Here is a 25,663-nt window from a genome sequence, read left to right as displayed (position 1 = left end):
GTCCAGGTGCAAGCATCGACTTTCCTTGAATTCAATGGCCGTGGGCAAGTCTCTTAGTCCCTTTGAGTTTCAGTCCTCATATATGAAAGTTGAGGGTTATAATAAACTATCTTGAATGTTCTTTCAAATGATAAAATTCCAAATTTTTCATAATTATTCTCTGCAGTATCTAAAGACCTAAAATGAAGATAAAATAATTATCCAAAGACTTCTGCCATGTGAATAGCTATGTAAGATAGCTAAGGAAAAAATTAGTTCAATCCTATTTGAGGTTAAGAATAGCTTATACCTTAAATTAGGCACTTTAAAAAAAAATAGAATAGAAGCTCTTTGTTAAAAATTATCCATTTGGGGGAAATAGAATTCATTTTATAAGTCTGGCAGAAATATATGCTGATGGAGTTAAGGATGTTAAGAAAGTCGAAACATCCTGCAGCTTTACAACTCATTAAAGTACTTACTAGACCATAGAGTACAGCATCTGAGAAGCAAATAGGGCTCTGAACATTGTTTTCTTAATTAAAATTCTCTATTTAATCCACTTGAAATATATAGTGAAAAAAGAAATAAAAAGAAAATTCAAAGCAGAACTATCTTTGGGAAATATTACTCTAAGTACTGGCTATTTGTTTTTCAACTTGTAGGGAGTTTAAGTTGTATAATCATGATGTAGTTAAAAACATAATGAAGAATGGGCATGGGGAGTTTTATAGAGTTTGAAGATTGGTTTTCATGCACCACGCTTTTTTGTTATTTAAACTTTGTTACTGTCATCATTTTTCTAGCTGTTGAGTTTAACCTTTGTACACCACGGCTGCAGGCCCATCAAGCGTGTTCACAAATAAATGAAAAATGTTACTGGACCCAATGATCCAGAGGGTGTGTCATTCCACAGGGAAGTTTGCCTGAAATGAGGCCTGTTTATTTGTTCATGCCTTCTTAAGCCAAGCATAAACAGCCTAATTTATAAACCACTGTGATTTCAGTTATAGGACTCCTAATCACCACCACTCCCCCCACTGCCAAAATCATTTAAAAAAATGAATCTACAGTCAGATAAAGTAGAGAATTAAATCATTTGAATAATCACAGAATCTGAGGACTGGGTGTACCTTAAGGTCTTCTAGATTAATTCTTCCCATTTAAGCCTTAAAATAAGAATCATCTGTAATCTTATTCTAAAATTGAAGTATAGTTGATCTACAATATTAGTTTCAGGTGTGCAACATAATGACTTGATATTTTTACAGACTACACTTCCCATAAAGTAATAAAATATTGGTTATATTCCCTGTGCTGTGTATCACACCCTTGTATCCAATTTATTTTATAACTAGTAGTTTGTACCTATAATCCCTTCACCTAACTTGCCTCTCCATCTACCCCTCTCCCCAGTGGTAACCACTAGTTTGCTTTCTGTATCTGTGGGTCTGTTTCTATTTGGTTATATTCATTCATTTGTTTTAATTTTTAGATTCAACATATAAGTGAAAACATACAGTATCTGTCTTTCTCTGACTTATTTCACTAAGCATAATACCCTCCAGGTCCATCCATGTTGTTGCAAATGGCAAAATTTCTTTTTTTTATGGCTGAGAAATATTACATTATAATATATATATATATATATATATATATATATATATATATGTATGTATGCATACAAAAATATACACATCTTCATTCATTTGCTGATAAACACTTAGGTAGCTTCTATATCTTGGCTATTGCAAATAATGCCACTATTAACATTGGGGTGCATATATCTTTTCAAATTAGCACTTTTGTTTTCTTTGGATACATAACTGATTATGAGAAGAATACTTCAATAGGCACTTTTCCAAATAAGACACATTGTGGTCAACAGGCATATTGAAAAGATGCTCAATATCATTAATCATCCAGAGAAATGCAAATCAAAACCATGAAATATCACCTCATACCTGTTAAAATAGCTGTCATCAAAAAGACAGTAAATAAGTGAGGTGAGGAGGTGGAAAAAAGGGAACCCTAGGACTGGGAATATAAATTGGTACAGCCTCTACAGAAAATAGTATGAAAGTTCCTCCAAAAATTAAAAATAGAACTATTATAGGATCCCAGAATCACCTGGAATATCTTATTAAAATTTTCTAAATTAAAAAGTGGAAAAAGATTATTGGGTCCCAACCGTGCACACCTGAAATAGAATCCCCAGTGAGAAAAGCCTTGACTAAATAATTACAAATGTTCTCAGGTAGTACCTGATCGGGTCCAAATTTCCATCTGAAATTTGAATTCCAGTCTTATGGTTCTTAATACTTTACCTACGTGAGAATCACCTGAGGAGTTGTCTTGTTTCGTTTTCAATATGGAATCCAATACTTCCACAGGTGTGCTTCCAAAATGTGAACTTGTAATCTGTTTGCTCTTGTTCTCTTTTTTTTTTTTTTTGTAGTTTTGTTATTTATTAATGTTTTTATATGAGGCTGCTGCCCAGGCTGGTTTAGGAAGTCCTTAGCTTTCCTTTGTCTGACAGAGCTTTTCCTATACTTGCCTGAACACCTCCAAGCTGGGAGCCCAAACCATTTCCACCTAAAGTAATTACAAACATTGTTATTTTCTCTACCTAGGAAAACTGAGTCTAGTCAAGGCTATGGTTTTTCCAGTGGTCATGTATGGATGTGAGAGTTGGACTGTGAAGAAAGCAGAGCACTGAAGAATTGATGCTTTTGAGCTGTGGTGTTGGAGAAGACTCTTGAGAGTCCCTTGGACTGCAAGGAGATCCAACCAGTCCATCCTAAAGGAGATCAGTCCTGGGTGTTCATTGGAAGGACTGATGCTAAAGCTGAAACTCCAATATTTTGGCCACCTGATGCAAAGAGTTGACTCATTGGAAAAGACCCTGATGCTGGGAAGGATTGAGGGCAGGAGGAGAAGGGGATGACAGAGGATGAGATGGCTGGATGGCATCACCGACTCAATGGACATGAGTCTGAGTGAACTCCGGGAGTTGGTGATGGACAGGGAGGACTGGCGTGCTGTGATTAATGGGGTTGCAAAGAGTTGGACACGACTGAGGGACTGAACTGAACTGAGGAGAACTGATATTTTTTTCTACTGCCTTTTATACACAGACTGTAAGAGCACACCCAATCTATAAAAGGGAGTAGATCTTTTGATTCCTGTTATCAGTATATTGACAATGAGTTGGATGAAAGTTTTTGTGCCATGACAACATTCTCTCCAGTGCAAGATGGGAGGGATGGAAAGGGGAGGAGAGAAACTTAGCCAAAACCTGTTATTTTGCAGCATGAGCACAAAACAGTGAGTTCACTAGCTAAACTGTTAATGCTAACTGATTAAACCCATCAGAAATATGACATTATACATTTTGAATACTGGAAAGCTCAGCTATGTAGGAATCACTTTAAAGAAAATTACTGTTCACTTAATGAGCCCATTTCTTATTCTAAATCGACGTTTTGAGCCTTACTTACTTACTTTAAGCCTTCCTTAATATTATGGGAAATCATTAGAAATATACTAGACTGAATTTTTTACATTTTTTTACCACAAGCATATATCTTTGGGGCTTACTGTGTACAGGCACTGTTCTTGACACTGGGGATACAGCAGAAAACAAGACCATTCAAAGACTGTACCCCCTGGAACTTCTCCATGGTAGGGGCTAAGAAGGACATGAGCTATAAAGAAATACGCATATTGTATCTGGCAAAGATAAGGCTGTGAAGAAAATAAATCAAGAGAAGCAGATAGCAAATGACTTTAAGCCATATATGGAATACAGTGCTCAGCCCATCACCATTAGCTGGTATTCATTAGTATAATTTATGAATGTGCATCTTCTTCCTTCGTATATGATTATGATGATGCTGGAAATGTTACTTTCCATATTTATGGATATGGCTTTAAAAAAAAAAAAAAACTGCAAATGGCTCTAAACAAAGACGCTTAGCTGGTCGAGCCCTGCCTTTGGACTCCAGGCACCAATACAGGGGCTATCACTGTCTGCTGATGTTCCTAGCTTCAGCGGCTGCTCAGTACCTTCAATCACAATGAGCCCATCGCCGCGTACCCTGTCTGTCCACAGACAGTACCCCTCACGCATCGCCAGCAGCAGCTCCCTCGGTGTCACCTACAAGTGCTGCGGGCTTCTCGGGGAGTGACTGGCTGGAGGTTTCTGCTTGGGTCTTGCTGTAGAGCAGCTGCTCCACTTCCGCCAGTCATCCATCCTGAACCAGGGTGCAGCTGAGCAGAGCGGTGCACACAGCTTCTTCCGTGTTTGCCGACTGGCTGCTTTCCAGGGCAGCTGGGAAGGGCTAGTGGGACGCAGTGCTGCTCTGCATTTATACAGTGATTATCATCCTCACGGCATAACCACAGGCTGATCAAACAGTATGTCCACACTAATGGGACAATTTCACTACCTCTCCCTACCTCTTTTTGAAGAGGGAAACAGGGAAAAGTGAGTCACAAATAGCCATTAGAAATGACCAGCTTATAAAAACAAAGAATTAGCAAGCTTAAATTGTCTTTTACAGCATTAGTGCATGTGCAGACAAAGACAGGGAGCCAAAGAGGCCTGGCCAAGGATGCCTGGCATTTTCACCAAATGGGTGAGGAATAGCCACCATACGCTACATACACAAACCACATCTCTTATTTTCATGGTTTATTTAGGTCCAAAGCTCTTTTGTATATATTATGTCTTTGTATGTTCACTGAGTTTTCATTGTAAATATTTTTCAAATGAACCATACAAATTAACTTTTCATAAAATGACATTTTAAAATATGTTTAGAGAGCTTCACTTTATGACTCCAAAATGGACTATGTTTGCAGTTAACTCACATCATCCGTGTCCATGGATGGAAACAATGGAATATATTGTGGATAACCCCAAATAATCCAAAAGCTAGTTATACCACAGAATTCAATTACTTGCATAACTAATGTATCAAATGTTTTGTTCCACGCATTCACCACAGAATCTTACTGCCCCACTGATTAGTACCACCCTTGCCCCAACCTCCATGGCACCACTCAGGGTCCTTCTGCTACCTGTTGGTTAATTCCTTTTCTTCCTCTCTCCCTCTAAAGAAGCACATGTCCTAAGATTCAGGATGCCATGCTTTGTCCATCTTTCTATCCATTCACCCACCCCCCCAAATCTCATCCACCTTTACACCTTTACATTTTCAACTTTCACCTCTTTGTGGATGACTCTCAAACCTTTATCTTCCACCTTAAGATTAGCATACACAAATCCCATCTGAATTGTCCCATAAAGGGTATTAGAACATCTGACAATTCATTTGGAAGAAAAATTTTTTAAATGTAGATTCTATCTTCACACCATATACAAAATTCAACTCTAGACGAATCAAACAGATAAACATTCTTAAAAGACCTTTTTAAAAAACGTACAGAGTAGTCATAAAGTTTGTGTGTGTGTGTGTGTGTATATATATATATATAATATACATATTTATTATTATTTACGTTGTGTGGTTTAGTTGCTAAGTCGTGTCTGACTCCTTGTGATCCCACGGACTGCATCACACCAGCTTCCCTGTCCTTCACGGTCTTTTGGAGTTTGCTCAAACTCCTGTCCATTGAGTTGGTGATGCTACCTAACTATCTCATCTTCTGCTGCCTGCTTCTTTGGTCTTCAGTCTTTCCCAGCATCAAAGTCTTTTCTGAATGTGTCGGCTCTTCACATCACACTAAAATATTATTATTTACAATGTAATATAAACATAAATATATATTTACAAACTGAAGCTCTGATGATGTCTTCTGAGATGCACTAGAAGCACAAATTTACCCAGTGAAAACCAGAGATACAATCTAGTGCATCACAGGTACATGTGCAGGGACTTCTGAAAACTTCATGTTAATGTGTCACATTTGCAAATTTGTGGTGCATTGAACTATGTAACACTAATAAAGAACAGCATGTTGAATATATCATGAATGCCACTGAACAAATTTATCATAACCCAATATCAATAAGCCACTTATTATGCATATTTACTTAAGCTTCTAGAATTTCCAGGTCATCTTGTTTAAGGAAAATGAATATGATTATTTTGTTTAAAATCATGAGATAAGGGAGGCCTTTCTACATGTGTACTAGAATTCAGAAAGGAAATATTTTTAATGTGTTTTTAAAAGGCCCCCAAAGACCCCAAAATGTTTTCAAAGATTATCTTTATGAGTGTGAAATTTTTATGGTTTGATAATTTCTGAATTGTCAAGTTTTTTAATAACAGGTATATTTTCATAGATTATTTGCATAAATTTTAAAATAAAAATGAAAGGCACTGTACAGTACTTACCTAAGCCACTAATAATCAAAGTATTTACTGGATTGATAAATTCTACCAACATACTTTTTAAAACTGCTGATAAAAATACAAAATGTCACATATCTTCAACCAAGCAAGAATCAACATGCAGAGAAAAATTAGTTTCTCTCCCTGAGTTATCCTCAAGTTAGCCAACTCTAGAAGTCTTTGGCACCCCACTCCAGTACTCTTGCCTGGAAAATCCCATGGGTGGAGGAGCCTGGTGGGCTGCAGTCCATGGGGTCACAGGGAATCAGACACGACTGAGCAACTTCACTTTCACTTTTCACTTTCATGCATTGGAGAAGGAAATGGCAACCCACTCCAGTGTTCTTGCCTGGAGAATCCCAGGGACGGGGGAGCCTGGTGGGCTGACGTCTGTGGGGTCGCACAGAGTCGGGCACGACTGAAGTGACTTAGCAGTAGCAGTAGTAGTAGAAGTCTATACAAAATGACAGAAATACAGCTATTTTGGTTAGAAATGTCAGAAACAATGAGAGTGTGTTATTCACTCAGTCGTGTCCAACTCTTTGCAACCCCATGGACTGTAGCCCACCAGGCTCCACTGTCCATGGAATTCTCCAGGAAAAGAATACTGAGTGGGTTGCCATTCCCTTCTCCAGGGGATCTTCTCAACCCAGAGATCAAACCCTATCTCGTGCATTGCAAGAGGACTCTTTACTGTCTGAGCCACCAGGGAAGCCCAATGAGAAGTGATTCCAAAAAATAATGGAAAAATAAATTACAGATTAAAATAGTTGTTTCCCAAATTTTTTCCCTTAGAATACTATCACTTCCGAATACAAATCTTCTATAGGGGAAACAAACTGCTTCATCATCCAAAAAGTTGGGAAGAAATCTAGGCTAAGAACAAACATGTTTCATAACTTGCAGTCTTCCTGAAGCCCTTAACATATGTTCATGCAGGTGGTGACTCTCTAACAGAGGGAGACAGGATCCGATGCATCCCACACTGACGTGATCTCAAATCCTTTTTTCCATGATAGCTATTAACAGCTCACCCTGTGCAAAATGCTTATCAACATGTCAAGGAGGTTTCTAAATTTAAAATAGTTGGTTCCAAAAATAGAAATTGCAAATTGTACCCCAGGTTCCTTAGTTAACCAAATAAATCTAGACCATAGATATACTGCACCGTATGTTTCCTTAGACTAAATGGCAGCAGAAAGTTTTAGAAATTCTTGGGGAAAAACAGCCTATGTATTCATCCTGACCTCTCTTCCAGGTGTTTGGATCATACTTTGTTTACCTCAGCTGTATCTGGGCTTGGGGAGTATCCCTATTAGTCCTCTTTTTAATTTGTAATTAAAATGTCTATAATGTTATAAATGATTAATAAAGTTGTCCTCTTATATTTAAAAGCTTCAGATCAATAGCTTTTGCTTTCAGAACTTGTATCTTCTGGATGTAATTATACTAAAACACTGCATACCAAAAAGTGTGTAGCAAAACTCCCATAATTCAAATTATTTAGACTAATGATTAGTGTTTATATTCACAACTCAAATTAAGCCTAATAAATGCTTTCTACAGTTATATTTAAGAAGCATAACATGGGTGGAGTAGAAGGACATGCGCTCATCTTCTCCTGAGAGAAATCGCAACTCGCTGCTGAACAACCATCAACAGGGGAATGTTGGATCCCACCAAAAAAAAGATATCCCATGTCGGAGGGCAAAGGAGAAGCCCCAATAAAATGGTAGGAGGGGCGAAATTATGTTTAGAATCAAACCCCATACCCACCACAGAGATGGTCAGAGGGCTCAAACAAAACTTTGTGTGCACCAGGACCCAGGGACCCCACAAATATTGAGCCAGACGTGCCTTTGAGTATTTGAGTGTCTCCTGCAGAGGCATGGATCAGCAGTGGCCTGCTGCGGGGACAGGGGCTCTGGCTGCAGCAGACTTGGGAGGCACGCCATGTAGTACAAGTCCTCTTGGAAGAGGTCACCATTAGCCCCACCATGGAGCCACTGGCCCCACCATAGAGCCACTGAGCAGATGACCAACAAACTGGAGAACAATTATACCAAAGAAGTCCTCACACTGTTATGAAAACTCTGCAACCCACAACAGATTTCTCGACCTGGGGATCCGGCAAAGGACTGAGAAACGCCAGGGAATTTGACTTTGGAGGCCAATGGGATTTGATTACAGAACTTCCACAGGACTGGGAAACAGACTCTTAGAGGACACAAACAAAACCTTTTGTGTACCAGGAGCCAGGAGAAAGGAGAAGCATCCCCACAAGGGACTGAGCCAGACTTGCCTGTGAGCGTCCAGGAGTCTTCCTGGTGGAGGCATGGATCAAAGTGGCCTGTGGCTGGGCCTGGGGCGCTGACTACAACAGTGATGGCATAAGTCCTTTTGAAGGAGGTTTACCACCATACCATGGTTTGGCCTCAGGCCAAACAACAGGGAGAGAACACAGCCCCACCCATCAACAGGAAATTAGATTAAAGATTTACTGAGCATGGCCATTGGACTGCAAGGAGATTCAACCAGTTCACCCTAAAGGAAATCAGTTCTGAATACTCATTGGAAGGACTGATACTGAAGCTGAAACTCCAATATTTTGGCCACCTGATGCAAAGAACTGACTCATTTGAAAAGACCCTGATGCTGGGAAAGATTGAAGGCAGGAGAAGAAGGGGACGGCAGAGGATGAGATGGCTGGATGGCATCACCGACTCAGTGGACATGAGTTTGAGCAAGCTCAAGTTGGTGACGGACAGGGAAGCCTGGCGTGCTGCAGTCCATGGGGTCACAAAAAGTCAGACAGAACTGAGCGACTGAACTGAACTGAGCATGGCCCTACCCATTGGAACCAGATTACCAAGAACCAGATTACCCCACAGCCAGTCCCTCCCATCAGGAGGCTTCCACAAGCCTCTTCTCCTTATCCATCAGAGGGCAGACAGAATAAAAACCACAATCACAGAAAACTAACTAAACTGATCACACGGATCACAGCCTTGAATAACTCAATGAAACTGCGAGCCATGCCGTGTAAGGCCACCTGAGACAGACGGGTCATGGTGGAGAGTTTTGACAAAACATGGCACACTGGAGAGGGGAATGGCAAACCACTTCAGTATTCTTGACTTGAGAACCCCATGAAGAGTATGAAAAGACAAAAAGATAGGACACTGAGAGATGACTCCCCAGATCTGTAGGTATCCAATATGCTATTGGAGAAGAAAGAGAAATAGCTCCAGAAAAAATGAAGAGATGGAGCCAGGGAGAAAACAATGCCCAGTTGTGAATGTGACTGTGATGAAAGTCAAGTGTGATGCTGTAAAGAACAATACTGCATAAGAACCTGGAATGTTAGGTCCATGAATCAAGGTAAATTGGAAGTGGTCAAACAGGAGATGGCAAGAGTGATCATTGACATTTTAGGAATCAGTGAACTCAAATGGATCAGAATGGGCAAACTGAATTCAGATGACCATTATATCTACTATTGTTGGTAAGAAACCCTTAGAAGAAATGGAGCAGCCCTCATAGTCAACCAAAGAGACTGAAATACAGTACCTAGGTGTAATCTTAAAAATGACAGAATGAACTCTGTTTGTGTCCAAGGTAAACCATTCAATATCCCAGTAATCCAACTCTATGCCCCAACCACTAATGCCGAAGAAGCTGAAGTTGAATGGGTCTATGATGAATGGGTCAAGACCTTCTAGAACTAACACCAAAAAAAAAAAAAAAAAAAGAAGTCCTTTTCATCATAGGGGACTAGAATGCAAAATAGGAAGCCAAGAGCTACCTGAGTAACAGGCAAGTTTGTCCTTGGAGTACAAAATGAAGCAGGGCAAAGGTAATAGTGTTTTGAACGCACAGGTCATAGCAAACACCCTCTTCTAACAACACAAGAGATGATTCTACACATGGACATCATCAGATGATCACTATCAAAATCAGACTGATTATATTCTTTGCAGTTAAAGAAGGAGAAACTGTATACAGTCAGCAAAAACAAGACTGGGAGCTGACTGTGGCTCAGATCATGAACTCCTTATTGCCAAATTCAGACTTAAATTGAAGAAAGTAGAGAAAACCACTAGATCATTCAGGCATGACCTAAATAAAATCCCTTATGATTATACAGTGGAAGTGACAAGTAGACATAAAGGATTAGATCTGATAGAGTGTCTGAAGAACTATGAATGGACTTTCATGACATTGTACAGAAGGTGGTGATCAAAACCATCCCCAAGAAAAAAGAAACACTAAAAGGCAAAATGATTATCAGAGGAGGCCTTACAAATAGCTAAGAAAAGAAAAGAAGTGAAAGGCAAAGGAGGAAAGATATATCCATCTGAATGCAGAGTTCCAAAGAATAGCAAGGAGAGATAAGAAACCATGCCTCAGTGATCAATGCAAAAAAATAGAGGAAAACAATAGAATGAGAAAGACTAGAGATTTCTTCAAGAAAATTAGAGATATCAAGGGAACATTTCATGCAAAGATGGACTCAATAAAGGACAGAAACTGTATGGACCTAACAGAGGCAGACGATATCAAGAAGAGGTGGCAAGAATACACAGAAGAACTATACAGAAAAGATCTTAATGACCCAGATAACCACTATGCTGTGATCACCTAGAACCAGACATCCTGGAATGTGAATCAAGTGGTTCTTAGGAAGCATCTCTACAAACAAAGCTAGTGGAGGTGATGGAATTCCAGCCGAGCTATTTCATATCCTAAAAGATGATGCTGTGAAAGTGCATCATCAATATGCCAGCAAATTTGGGAAACTCAGCAGTGGCCACAGGACTGGAAAAGGTCAGTTTTCATTCCAATCCCAAGGAAAGGCAATGCCAAAGAATACTCAAACTACCACACAATTGCACTCATCTCACACATTGGTAAAGTAATGCTCAAAATTCTCCAAGCCAGGATTCAACAGTACACAAACTGAGAACTTCCAGATGTTCAAGCTGGATTTAGAGAATGCAGAGGAACCAGAGATCAAATTGCCAACATCCTCTGGATCATAGAAAAAGCAAGAGAATTTCAGAAAAACAGCTACTTCTGCTTTATTGACTATGCCAAAGCCTTTGACTGTGTGGATCACAACAAACTGTGGAAAATTCTTCAAGAGATGGGAATACCGGACCACCTGACCTGTCTCTTGAGAAATCTGTATGCAGGTCAAGAAGCAACAATTAGAACTGGACATGGAACAACGGACTGGTTCCAAATTGGGAATGGAGTACATCAAAGCTGTATATTGTCATCCTGCTTATTTAACTTCTATGCAGAGTGCATCATGAGAAACGCTGGGCTGGATGAAGCACAAACTGGAATCAAGATTGCTGGGAGAAATATCAACAACCTCAGATATGCAGATGACACCACCCTTATGGCAGAAAGCAAAGAGGAACTAAAGAACTTTTTGATGAAAGTGAAAAAGAATGAAAAATTTGGCTTAAAATTCAACATTCAGAAAACTAAGATCATGCCATCCAGTCCAATCACTTCATGGCAAATAGATGGGGAAACAATGGAAACAGTGACAGACTTTTTCTTGGACTCCAAGATCAGTGCAGATGGTAACTCCAGCCATGAAATTAAAAGACACTTGCTCCTTGGAAGAAAAGCTATGACAAACCTAGCCAGCATATTATAAAAAGGAAAGACATTAGTTTGCCAACAAAGGTCCATATAGACAAAGTTGTGGTTTTCAATAGTCATGCGTGAATGTGAGAGTTGGACTACAAAGAAAGCTGAGCGCCGAAGAATTGATGCTTTTGAACTGTGGTGTTGGAGAAGACTCTTGAGAATCCCTTGGACTGCAAGGAGATCCAACCAGTCCATCCTAAAGGAAATCAGTCCTGAATGTTCGTTGGAAGGACTGATGCTGAAGCTGAAACTCCAATACTTTGGCCACCTAATGCAAAGAACTGACTCATTAGAAAAGACCCTGATGCTGGAAAAGATTGAAGGCAGGAAGAGAAGGGGACAACAGAGGCTGAGATGGTTGGATGGTATCACCGACTCGATGGATATGAGTTTGAGCGAGCTCAGGGAGGTGGTGAAGGACAGGGAAGCCTTGCATGCTGCAGTCCATGGGGTTGCTAAGAGTCAGACATGACTGAGCAACTGAACTGAACTGAACTGAACAGTTATATTTGAAGAGAAGATTTAGTTTTCTGTGTGTTTACAAAAAGAAATAAAAGTTTGTATTAATACATAGGATAATTTTTCGTACGTTAATGTAAATACAAATGTATGCATATACACATTTACATATGAATATGCATATACATTAGGGATCTGATTTTCCTTTGCCTCCTCATTAAGAAGATATTGAAAATCCTTAGCGCAATATGGTCTAAAAATAATCCTCTGTTCTTTCTGGGATTTATTTCTCCTTTAGTCTACAAACACTATGAGGTCAGGCATCAGCTTGCTCCTTTGGGCAGAGACATAGATGTTTTCATAATTCTTGAATAACATTAAGCATCCTTCCTTGTTACAATGAATTAGAGCCTTGCCATTTAACCATTGTATACCCATAATTAAATGAGCTACATTGTTCAAAAATGCTTGCTCTTCTGAAATTAAGGAAAAGCTCTAATCTCATAGAGAACTACTGGTTCACTTCCTAAAGAAATAAACCTAATGAAAGATATATAGTACTCTGTATAGAAATATATAAGAGTACTAAGATATTCTTCAAAGACAGAGAGCCAGAGAGAGAGAGAGATTCCATTCACTGAAATGCTCAATTTTTTTTTTTTAAATGCTCAATTTTTAAATTTATCAATTCCTTCCAGAATAATCTATAAATTTAAAGACATACCAATAAAAATTCTACCAGAGATTTTGGTAGACACTGACAAGTTGATTCTATCATTTATATGAGAATTGAAAAAGAAACAAAGACTAGCTAAGACAAAGAGAGAACAACTTTGGAGGATTTATACTTACTCAGCTATCAAGACACATTATAAACCAAAGTAATAAAAAATATGATTTTGCCACAGTAGTGATAAATAGGTCAATGAACAGAAACAAGAGTCTAGAAAAATAAGCAAACATATTCATTTGATGTATGACAAATAAATTATACTGGGTCAGTTTTTTATCTGCATAAAATAAAAACAAATCTTAATCCTTACCTCACATAAAAATCAATTCCAAGTAGATTGTGACTCTAAATGTGAAATGTAAAATAGTAAAACTTCCAGAAGATAACATCAAGAAACTCTTCCAGACTGTCAGACAGACTCTAGGGTAGCCTCCATGCCATCACCCTTGAGTGCAGATGGGACCTGTGAGTTGCTTCCAACAGAATACAGCAAAAGTGTAAGGCTGCATGACTGGTTGCGTGCTCAGTCGAGTCTGACTCTTTGCAAACTCATGGAGACCCCATGGACTATAAACTGGCAGGCTCCTCTGTTTCTGGGATTTCCCAGGCAAGAATGCTGGAGCAGGTTGCCATTTCCTTCTCCAGGGGATCTTCCCAACCCAGGGATCAAACCCGGGTCTCCTGGTTGGCAGGTGGATTCTTTACCACTGAGCCACCTGGGGAGCTCCAAAGTGCAAGGTATTCCAATGTAATTAAAGTCTCAAACCATCTGATTTGAAATTATTATCAAAAGAGGGATTATCCTATACGGATCTGAGTTAACCACGTGAAATCCTTTAATAGCGGGACTCTCCTTGGGCGCCTGATGAAGTCAGCAGCCGTGAGAAGAAGCCCATAAGATAATGACCTGAAGGAGGCCTGCAGGTACTACAGGTGGCCTCTGCGCCCCGAGGTGGCGGGTAGTCATTGGAAGGTGAAAATGGATGCCAACAAGGACAACTGACAGCTGCCGAACAGATATTTCACCCCTCTGGTTCTGGGCACTGGAGAAAGGCCCTCAGAATATATACAACGTATATTCTCTTAGGCAGAATTGAAAGGAGAAAATCCTGAATGGACTGAGAAATTGCTGAATTAACTAAAATGACCATGGTTAAATTCGTGCCACTAGGCAGGGGACAGAAATTAATTTCAGTTGTAGAAAAATACAATTATATTTTTGAACTCCCAAATTTGTGGAAAATTAAATTAAAACCTATATAATTACTTTAAGCTTTGGATCTTACTGGTTTGATCATTTTAATTATTCATATACCACAATTCAAAAATAACTAACTCTGATGAGTAATTTTTCTGTCTACTATTTCATTTTTCCTGAAAGCTTGATATTCTTCTTAGTATCTCACAGCAAAGAATGAACTGCCTTATTATTTGCTTCAATTCCATAGTCTTGATGACTTTTAAAATCCAATTTGTCTTAGACATAAAATATTTACTATTTTAAACACTTAGTTAATTTCTATTGACTCATACTCTTCTAAATATTACACTCCTGAGATTGCCTAGTCCATTAGTCCTGGAAGGGCCCCTAACATAATACCTTTCCAAATTCATTATTATTAGTTTTGGGGAAGCTTTTGTCCTTGAGCAGAGTTAAAATATTTTTCAATGATAGTTGAGCAAATATTCAGTGAGATAAGCCACCAGGTATAACTGATGCAAGAAGTACTTTTGAAGGACAGAACTGCAAAGAACAGAATTTCAAGGAGCAAAGATAAATTCACAATTGCAGGTTTAGTCACCATAAGCATAGAAAAAGTGTACACATTCAGCAAACACCACCAGCACACACGGCAGACACAAATGCACCATAGCCTTTGCACAAAGAAATTCTCAGCCATCTTTTCAATTGTAGTTTCCCTATGGCATGTGTACTAAGTCGCTTCAGTCGTGATGTCTGACTCTTTGTGACCCTATGGACTGTAGCCCGCCAGGCTCCTCTGTCCATGGGATTTACCAGGAAAGAATACTAGATAGTTGGGTAGTTGTCCCCCTTTCCAGGAGATCTTCTCAAGCCAGAGATCAAAGTTGCTTCTCTTGCCACTCCTGCACTGCAGGCAGATTCTTTACCAATAACCCACCAGAATAGTTTCCCTTTTGGCCCACTCCATCTGTACTAAACTCAAAATTTGTACACTTTCTAGCCACAGAGAAGGGTCTACTCATGCTTAGATGATAGCCCTACTTGCATTTTTGCCCCCTTCAATCTATTCCCAACCAAGAGCCAGAGTGATCCATTTAGACACGTCCAATCATGTCACTCCTTCCACAGAATCAATTGCTCACTGAGGATAAATCACAAAGTCCTTACAACAGTAGGCTCTCTTTCTGCCTTTCTGCTCTCAGCTACTGCCTATACACCATTCACTTCACTCAGCCTCACTGGCCTCAATTTGTTCATACAAGCACATGTCTCTCAGCCTGTGACAATCGTACTTCAGATTTCCATAGAGTTTATTACTCTCTTGTGTTTCCCAAATCTTTGCTCAAATGTTCTCTTCTTAATGAGACCATCCCTTTAAAATTTCACCCTCCATATGCATTATTTTTCTTTTTTTATACTCCATTTGAATTTATTATAAAATATTGAATATATTCCCTGTACTGCATAATAATATCCTTGCAATTTACTCATTTTATACAGAATAGTCTGTACCTGTTAATCCACTATCCCTATCTTGCCCTCCCGCCTTCCCTCTTCCCACTGGTAACAACTAGTTTGTTCTCTATATCTATGTTTGTTTTGTTATAGTCATTATTTTCCTTAATAGAAGTTATCACCTCATTATTTTTCTTAATAGCAGTTATCATCTCATAAAATATTAAATGATTATTTATTTCCTTATTTTCTGTTTCCACCCATCAAAATGTAAACTTTATGAGGGAATTTGTTTTCTGTTTTGTTCACTGATGTACCACTAACCCCCAAAACACTGCCTGGCACATAGTATGCCATCAGTAAATACTTGTTGAATGAATGCATGATAACATAGCTTCCAGGCATAACTACAAAAAGGTAAGTATTTGTTACACTGTTTTTCTTTGATATATTTCATTTTTACCTACCAAATCCAGGACTTCTGCTATGAATAATATCACAGCAAATTTCTGTCTATCCTATGTCCAATACTTTATATTTTTACCTCCATCCTTTTCTAAGGGACTATGACAGCCATTAAATATTCCTGGAGATTTGGCCTTAGGTTCTGATTTCTATACGTTAGCCAAGTATGATAATGTTGCTTCTCTGTGTATCTGTAAAAGGTAATAATTACTGACACTACTGCCCAGAATTTAAGATAAATATCAAGATGACAATGGAAATCGATTAAAATTTCTTCAATAACTCAACATTCAGAAAACTAAGTTCATGGCATCAGGTCCCATCACTTCATGGGAAATAGATGCGGAAACAGTGGAAACAGTGTCAGACTTTATTTTTCTGGGCCCCAAAATCGCTTTCAGATGGTGATTGAAGCCATGAAATTAATAATACGCATACTCCATGGAAGGAAAGTTATGACCAACCTAGACAGCATATTCAAAAGCATAGACATTACTTTGCCAACAAAGGTCCATCTAGTCAAGGCTATGGTTTTTCCTGTGGTCATGTATGGATGTAAGAGTTGGACTGTGAAGAAAGCTAAGTGCCGAAGAATTGATGCTTTTGAACTGTGGTGTTGGAGAAGACTCTTGAGAGTCCCTTGGACTGCAAGGAGATCCAACCAGTCCATTCTAAAGGAGATTAGTCCTGGGTGTTCTTTGGAAGGACTGATGCTGAAGTTAAAATCCAATACTTTGGCCACCTGATGCAAAGAGTTGACTCACTGGAAAAGACTCTGATGCTGGGAGGGATTGGGGGCAGGAGGAGAAGGGAATGACAGAGGATGAGATGGCTAGATGGCATCACTGACTCGATGGACGTGAGTTTGAGTGAACTCCGGGAGTTTGTGATGGACAGGGAGGCCTGGCGTGCTGCAATTCACGGGGTCGCAAAGAGTTGGACACGACTGAGCGACTGAACTGAAATGAACTGAACTGTAATGAATAAAAGAGAATGACAGTATGAGACCAGCAGTAGAGAAAATCAGCTGCAAAATATAAACAGAGTTGCAGAATTGAATCTTCTTTCTTCCATAGATGATATCGTATATCTTGACATGGGTTTGATTTTAACAAGTGCTTCCCAGCTGGTGCTAGTGGTAAAGGAACCCATCTGCCAATGCAGGAGATGTAAGAGACATAAGTTCAATCCCTGGATCCAGAAGATGCCATGGAGGAGGGCATGTCAACCCACTACAATATTCTTGCCTGGAAAATTCCATGGACAGAGGAGTCTGGCAAGCTACAATCCACAGGGTCGCAAAGAGTTGGACACGACCAAAACAACTCAGCATGCACATTCATTGGTCAAAACTCAATGCCTGAGCTGGTAATGCTTGCATATTTTATTATATATATAAACTTTATATAAAAATAGTAATTCAATATTAAATTCTGGTTCATTATATGCATGCTGAAATATTTAGGGGTAATTTACTGATATCTGCAATTTTCTTTGAAATACATTAGAATAAAAAATGGGATTAAAGGAAGGATAAAAGATATATATAAATAGGTGATAAAGGGCCTATAGAACAATATAAGTGAGAATTTGGGTTATGGTTATATATGGTGTCATTTTTCATTGTAAATTCTCTCAACTTTGCTGTATATTTGAAAAAGATCATCATAAAAATGCTTTAAAATCGAGCATCTCAGCTCCAACCATGTCTTATTAGAGAAACTGCTCTGGATCAATGACCCTTGTGATTAATGCATCTCCTTGGGGTGGATGAGCCTGAAGATAGACTTTGAGGCCCTAAAGGCTGTGGCCAGGACCTCCAGCAGCTTCTTCCCCACCCCTGATGATTTGTTTGAATTGAACTCGAGTCTTGGTCATAGGAACCCTGGCATCCAACTTTGACTAGAAATATGCTTTCCCCGAAAAAGGATGAAATATAAATAAATCTTTATACTCACTGGCCTTGTGATAACAAAATTTTACATAAACTTATAGTATAAATGTTTAGTTATAAAAAGAAAGTATTTCAGCCCCATTGCAATTTTATCTTTTTGTTCTCCTTGTAAAAACTACACTGAGATTTATTGCAAGGACCTTATAAAAGTAATAAAATAATATAAAATGATCATAAAACTAATCACATATTTTATAGAAAATAGCAGAATAAAATCACTTTTTTGTGAGATGTCAAATGCAAAGAAATGTATGACTTAAGACAACTCTCTGCTGTCTTTAAGCATCTAAAGTGTTCAACTTCTTGTGTTCTTGTAGGACTGGGAAGACATTTATTCCTGTCAATTTGAAAAAGCTCTACTGACCACTCTCCATGCTTATAGGAATGTTCAGTGTGAATTCTGTTAACTGAAAAACCTTTTTAATAAATGTCTTTCTTGTCTTTTCCATTATGTTTACTTAGACTGTATCCCTCCATATCAGTCAAAAGAACAAACAAAACAAAAAATATTCAGGCTTCCTATAATCATATCCTTTGAAACAAGTTGCTATTATGACATACTAAGGTCTACTAACTTCTGTATATGCAGAAATGTAAACAAAATAAGTCCAGAGATAATCAGGCAATACAGGTTGAATATGACCCAGGAATTCATCACGCTTCCAAATAAACAACTGCTATCTTGGACTGAATTAATAAAAGCATAATGAGAGCAAATGAAGCATTAACTCAATTAGTAGGACTCTGTCAAGATAAAGATTCAATAAGGAATTTATAGAAATTTTACAAACTAGAATACATTTCTGAGAAGACACACAAAATAATATTTAAAAGAATGGAACTAGGACTTCCTTGGTGGCCCAATGGTCAAGAATCTGCCTTCCAATGCAGGGGAGGTGGGTTCAAGGGTCAAGGGACTAAGATCCCAACATGCCATGGGACAACTAAGCTGGAGTGACACAGCTAGAAAGCCCGCATGCTGCAATGAAGACCTGGAGCAGCCAAATAAATATTAAAAAAAAAAAAACAACCTCACACTGCATTAAAATAAGTAAATAAATAAAAGAATGGAACTTAATGGAAAACCATGAAAAAAAGAAAAAGACAAAAAAAGTGACCCAGCTGGTGACTGTCTGCCCTCCAGCTTTGCTGGAGCAGAACAAGATGAAACAATCGACAACAATAGGTGAAATAAGACAGAATACTCACTCAGTGGCCCCCTTTCAGTCTCCGTGAACCTTTTCTTTCTGAAGCACTGTACACCGTCAGTCGCTCCCTCCCTTAGGATGAGTCTCCTCTCCTTCTTAAAGTAGAACTCTTTCTCATCTTATCTCGATAGGCACTTTTTTATATCTATGGTCTCCAAAGTTTCAAGGTCATAAAAAGAAGGCAAGAGTTTGGAAATCAAATGGGTTAGTCTCCACATAATGTTTTCCTTTCACTGTGTTCGTTTGCTTTTACTTTTTTACTTTTACTGAGTGCTGTAAAATGTGGATGTTATTTAAAATTATACCCTTTTTTTTTTGACCCCCTTTTCTTTTTATTCTCTTTCTCCTCCCTGTATAATCTCACCCACACATGCTGGTGACTCTGAAAATTACATTCTAACTTTAATCTCTTTCGTAAACTCCAAACTGAATTCTCTTCTCCTCAGGGGTCTTGCAGGTTCATAAAATATCATCATGTTGAAAACCAAACTTATCATTTCTGCCTAGACCTTCTTCTTGTATAATATTTTCTATTAATGGCATTCCTATCAAAGTAATTGGAGAAGGAAATGGCAACCCACCCCAGTATTCTTGCATGGGAAATCCCATAGACAGAAGAGCCTTGCAGGTTATATAGTCCATTCCCTGGGGTCACGAAGAGTCAGACATGACTTAGTGACTAAACAACAACAACATCAAAGCAATCCTCCAGATTAGCAACCACGAAATGACCTTAAGTTTCTCTGCCTCCTTCTCAACCTCCCACATTATGGGGTTCTTCTGTCTCTCCTTTCTATACTGATGCTTCTTGAAAGTAAGGACTTATTGTATACATCCTTAACTCAGTGCCTAGAAGGGTGTCCAGTACATACAAGGTGTACAAGGTAGGATGGAAGAAAGGAGAGAAGAAAGGAAAGGAGGGAGAAACAGAAGAAAGGAATAATGAAAGGAGAAGAGAGAGATGTAAGGAGGAAAGCAATTAATAAAATGACTGAGTTATTACTAATAATAGGATAGTTAAAGTTTATAACAGCTGACAGCTGAGGCTGTAATTCTTCTGTGGCAGAGAGTTCTTTTTGCTGGAAAGACTTATGAAAAATCTTTAGAGTAAAAGTTAAGCCCCTCAGGGCCTACTTATCAATCAATGAAAGCTTGGAGGGAATGTGGAATACTCTACGTAACAAAAAGAGTTTGGAGGATTCCAAGGCAAAATAAGAGACACAGGAAGAAAAAATGAGGCACTCATAAGGACAGTGCACTCATCACCGTGACCCTCAAATCCTCCATCAGTTCTAGGAAATCCATGAAAATCTTGGTGTGAGTAGATATTTTCATTCTTGAAATGCAGTGAAATGATAGAATTTAGAATCTAGGTTTACATAGGATAAAAAATGAGACAAAATTAAGAGACACAAAAGCCAGAGTGTTAGGGAACCATTGGTCAAAACTGCTCAACTTAGCTTGGCACGATGATAACCACTTGCACGAGCTATCTCACAGCAGGAGGTCCCGGTGAGGAACATGGTGCTGTCACGGAAAAAAAACTAACTGGGAACATTCAGAAGGGGCCAAAATAAAGAAGACAGCAGCTCATAGTATGTCCTACAAAACTCCCAGAATCCTTTACACTGGAATCTGTCTTGGCTGAGAGCTGCATGCACCACCAGGAAGGACTCTGAGTCAAATTAAAGCAAGATGACTGGCCAGAGACAACTCAGAAACTCACCCCTCCCCATGAGGCCTGAGACGGTAAGCCACACGGCAGAGCAGTTCTCCTGGTTTCCCTTACCGCACTGTTCTCCACCCAGGCACGCCATTCCAATAAAGTCTTTTGCTTTGTAAGCACATGTCTCTCCTTGGAAAGAGTCCATTCTGGACAGGGTTTTCTCTCCTGCAACAAGAGGACAAGGCAACAAGCAGAACTGGGGTTACATTCACAGTCACACGTTACAGGGAAAGTACTTAGATTGGCCGTGAACGTGGCAGGTGAAGCATGACCTCAGCCTCTGCCAGGGAATCTAACATGGATTATCGGATCACAAGGACAATGATTATCCAAAAAATCAAACCAAGGTTACAAAACTACATGCTCAAGATTGTACCTGACATAGCTCTATTTCAAATTCACAGACAGGGCCAAATAAACCAGCTTAAAATTCTCATTTTAAGTCAAGAATTTCGGCTTTGATCTGGGGCCACTCCTTTTTCCTAGAGCCATCTAGAATAGTGGTATGATCCCTGAAGAGGTTTAAATGCTTGAAGCTAGTACAGCCTTGAAAACAGATACTGCTCCCTACTGCTCAAATAGAAGGAAATCTGTATAAGCTGATACACACTTTGGCAGGAGGCCAACAACGTCAATATACTCTTTTTTTATTTTGTTTTTTACTTTTCAAGGGGCTCAGTAGTCACCAATCTACACTTGTATTCTTATAGTTAAGTGAGATGGGGAGTAGAAGAAAGAAATGGGAATATCTGATGGTTTGAGGTAGAAACATTTATGTCTGCCAATTCAGTTCAGTTCAGTTCGGTCACTTAGTCATGTTTGACTCTTTGTGACCCTATGAACCACAGCACGCCAGGCCTCCCTGTCCATCACCAACTCCACATCCCAAACCCACATCCATAGAGTCGATGATGCCATCCAACCATCTCATCCTCTGTCATCCCCTTCTCCTCCTGCCCTCAATCTTTCCCAGAATCAGGGTCTTTGCCAGTGAGTCAGCTCTTCGCATCAGGTAGCCAAAAGTATTGGAATTTCAGCCTCAACACCAATCCTTCCAATGAACACCCAGGACTGATCTCCTTTACGATGGAAAGATTGGCTCTCCAAGGGACTCTCAAGAGTCTTCTCCAACACCACAGTTCAAAAGCATCAAGTCTTCGGTGCTCAGCTTTCTTTATAGTCCAACTCTCACATCCATACATGACCACTGGAAAAACCATAGCCTTGACTAGACAGACCTTTGTTGGCAAAGTAATGTCTCTGCTTTTGAATATGCTGTCTAGGTTGGTTATAACTTTCCTTCCAAGGAGTAAGTGTCTTTTAATTTCATGGCTGCAATCACCATCTGCAGTGATTTTGGAGCCCAGAAAAATAAAGTCAGCCACTGTTTCCCCATCTATCTGCCATGAAGTGATGGGACCAGATGCCATGATTTTAGTTTTCTGAATGTTGAGCCAACATTTTAACTCTCCTCTTTCACTTTCATCAAGAGGCTCTTTAGTTCCTCTTCACTTTCTGCCATAAGGGTGGTATCATCTGCATATCTGAGGTTATTGATATTTCTCCTGGCAATCTTGATTCCAGCTTGTGCTTCTTCCAGCCCAGCGTTTCTCATGATGTACTCTGCATATAAGTTAAATAAACGGGGTGACAATATACAGCCTTGATGTACTCCTTTTCCTATTTGGAACCAGTCTGTTGTTCCATGTCCAGTTCTAACTGTTGCTTCCTGACCTGCATACAGGTTTCTCAAGAGGCAGGTCAGGTGGTCTGGTATTCCCATCTCTTGAAGAATTTTCCACAGTTTAGTGTGATCCACACAGTCAAAGGCTTTGGCATAGTTAATAAAGCAATAGATGTTTTTCTGGAACTCTCTTGCTTTTTCGATGGTCCATTGGATGTTAGCAATTTGATCTCTGGTTCCTCTGCCTTTTCTAAAACCAGCTTGAACATCAGGAAGTTCATGGTTCACATATTGCTGAAGCCTGGCTTGGAGAATTTTAAGCATTACTTTACTAGCGTGTGAGATGAGTGCAACTGTGCGGTAGTTTGAGCATTCTTTGGCATTGCCTTTCTTTGGGATTGGAATGAAAACTGACCTTTTCCAGTCCTGTGGCCACTGCTGAGTTTTGCATACTGAGTGCAGCACTTTCACAGCATCATCTTTCAGGATTTGAAACAGCTCAACTGGAATTCCATCACCTCCACTAGCTTTGTTTGTAGTGATACTTTCTAAGGCCCACTTGACTTCACATTCCAGGATGTCTGGCTCCAGGTCGGTGATCACACCATTGTGATTATCTGGGTCATGAAGATCTTTTTTGTACAGTTCTTCTGTGTATTCTTGCCACCTCTTCTTAATATCTCTGCTTCTGTTAGGTCTCTACCATTTCTGTCCTTTATTGAGCCCATCTTTGCATGAAATGTTCCCTTGGTATCTCTGATTTTCTTGAAGAGATCTCTAGTCTTTCCCATTCTATTGTTTTCCTCTATTTCTTTGCACTGATCGCTGAGGAAGGCTTTCTTATCTCTCCTTGCTATTCTTTGGAACTCTGCATTCAAATAGGTATATCTTTCCTTTTCTCCTTTGCTTTGCGCTTCTGGTCTTTTCACAGCTATTTGTATGGCCTCCTCAGACAGCCATTTTGCTTTTTTGCATTTCTTTTTCTTGGGGATGGTCTTGATTCCTGTCTCCTGTACAATGTCACGAGCCTCCATCCATAGTTCATCAGGCACTCTGTCTATCAGATTTAGGCCCTTAAATCTATTTCTCACTTCCACTGTATAGTCATAAGGGATTTGATTTGTCTGCCAATATCAGGTTCTAAATATAAAAAGTTTCTTACTACTGGACCACTAAACCCTTCACACTCATTTTCATGCTATATAGGCTAGTTTATTTTCTTTATATGCTACAGTCTGAGCTTTATAACTTGTAATTATATGTGTTGTTATATAAAAAATGAATGTAACTACTCATTTTGACAGGCTAATGAGGTGCAGGAGTGCAAAATGGTAGAAGTATGTGATTTCATAGAAAATTCTACTACCATACTTGTTTATTTAATAAACCAAACTGCAGGCCTCCAAAACATGCTGCTGTCTTATAATAAAACCATTCACAGCCATAGCTAAGAAAAGAGGCTTCCTAGTTTTCAATCAGTGGCAGTCACCTCGGCTATAAAAGAAAATACTCTGGGTGGTTTTGTAGCAGAAAATGGGTCAAGACCCAGGAACACTCCAAAAACTGTTAGTTGTCAAAATAAACTAGCAAAGCCTCAAAGTCATTAGAAAATATCAAATATTAAGGAGTTATAACAATCTTAGATACTGCCTACTCTACCAACAGTATTTACATAACATTTTTTCACTTCACTAATTTTCTTGGTTATTGGCATTGTTCCCAGATATTAATAGTATCTCCTCTTCCCTCTAAGATGCTCTCTGTCACTTATACTTTCCATTAAAATCACTGTCCAGAATCTTTACACTGCATTTTTCAAATGCATATTCCCTTGCATAGTATTAATACCAACTATTCACATAAGATAAACACTTTTTTCCCTTGACTAACAGGGGACCTTTTTTTTTTTCCTTTAAATCAGTCCTATTTGGAAAGTTTTATACTATAGCACCAAAGAAAAACACCAATGACATTCTCTAGACTTTTTTTTTCTTTCTTTGAAACTTTCCCTCTGACATCCTGGTGACACGAACAGCCAATATGTGAAACAGCAGCTTCACATGGAGTCCAGGTCAAGAGCCAGCAAATTACTCGGTCCACTTAAAAAAGAGAATGAATAGACTTCTAATTACAGTGATGTCAAACATAGAATAGAAACACCGGATTTCACTTCTGAATCCCTGCTTTATAACTGAGCTGCTTCGCATGGTATGGAGTAAGCTCCCTCACTGTTTTCTGACATGACTGGCCATATTACCTCACCTTTGTGGAACCTGAATTCCTTTCAATTCCATCTGCCTGTAATAGAGTAAGGAATGTCCTAATGACCAAAAGTGCTATTTTTACATGAGTATCTCTCACCATTTTTCAGAATCTATTCATTCTTAATTCAAACAGAATTTGAAGAAGGCAGCACAGTATCATTATTAAGAGCATGGACTCGAGTCAGACTGACTGAGTTGAATCTTGGCTCTGCTGTTCACCAACTCTGTTACCTTAAGTTACTTAAACTCAGTGCTCTGTTTGATCACTGATAAGATGAGGAAAACAATATCTTTTATGGAGTTCTTTTAGAATAAAATTAATTAAAATATGTAAAATACCTAGAACTGTTCCAGGCATAGTGTTTGTTTGATTTCTAAACCCATAAAATATACAGCAAAAAGAAAAGAGATGAGAGCTTCTGTAGGCATTTGCACTGACCCCAGCAAGCAGTACCCACTTAAAGTGTAACAGCAAAGGGAAGAGATGGGGTATTGCTTTAAAA

At 39.0% G+C, this 25,663-nt stretch overlaps 1 long non-coding RNA gene across 13 annotated transcripts in view; it reads right to left on the bottom strand.

Moving 5' to 3' along the window:
* Positions 1-25,663, bottom strand: part of LOC133228564 (uncharacterized) — a 253,107-nt gene that overhangs the window by 64,896 nt on the left and 162,548 nt on the right. For 11 of the 13 annotated variants that reach the window (XR_009730258.1, XR_009730255.1, XR_009730265.1 and 8 more), the window contains one exon: positions 19,488-21,377. This is a non-coding gene — a long non-coding RNA (uncharacterized LOC133228564). The remainder of the gene's footprint in view (positions 1-19,487; positions 21,378-25,663) is intronic. The other 2 variants (XR_009730261.1, XR_009730266.1) reach the window with 2 other exon arrangements.

This window comes from Bos javanicus, chromosome 17 (assembly GCF_032452875.1).
Source record: "Bos javanicus breed banteng chromosome 17, ARS-OSU_banteng_1.0, whole genome shotgun sequence".
Lineage (NCBI taxonomy): Eukaryota > Metazoa > Chordata > Mammalia > Artiodactyla > Bovidae > Bos > Bos javanicus.
This window is presented reverse-complemented; position numbering and strand designations above follow the sequence as displayed.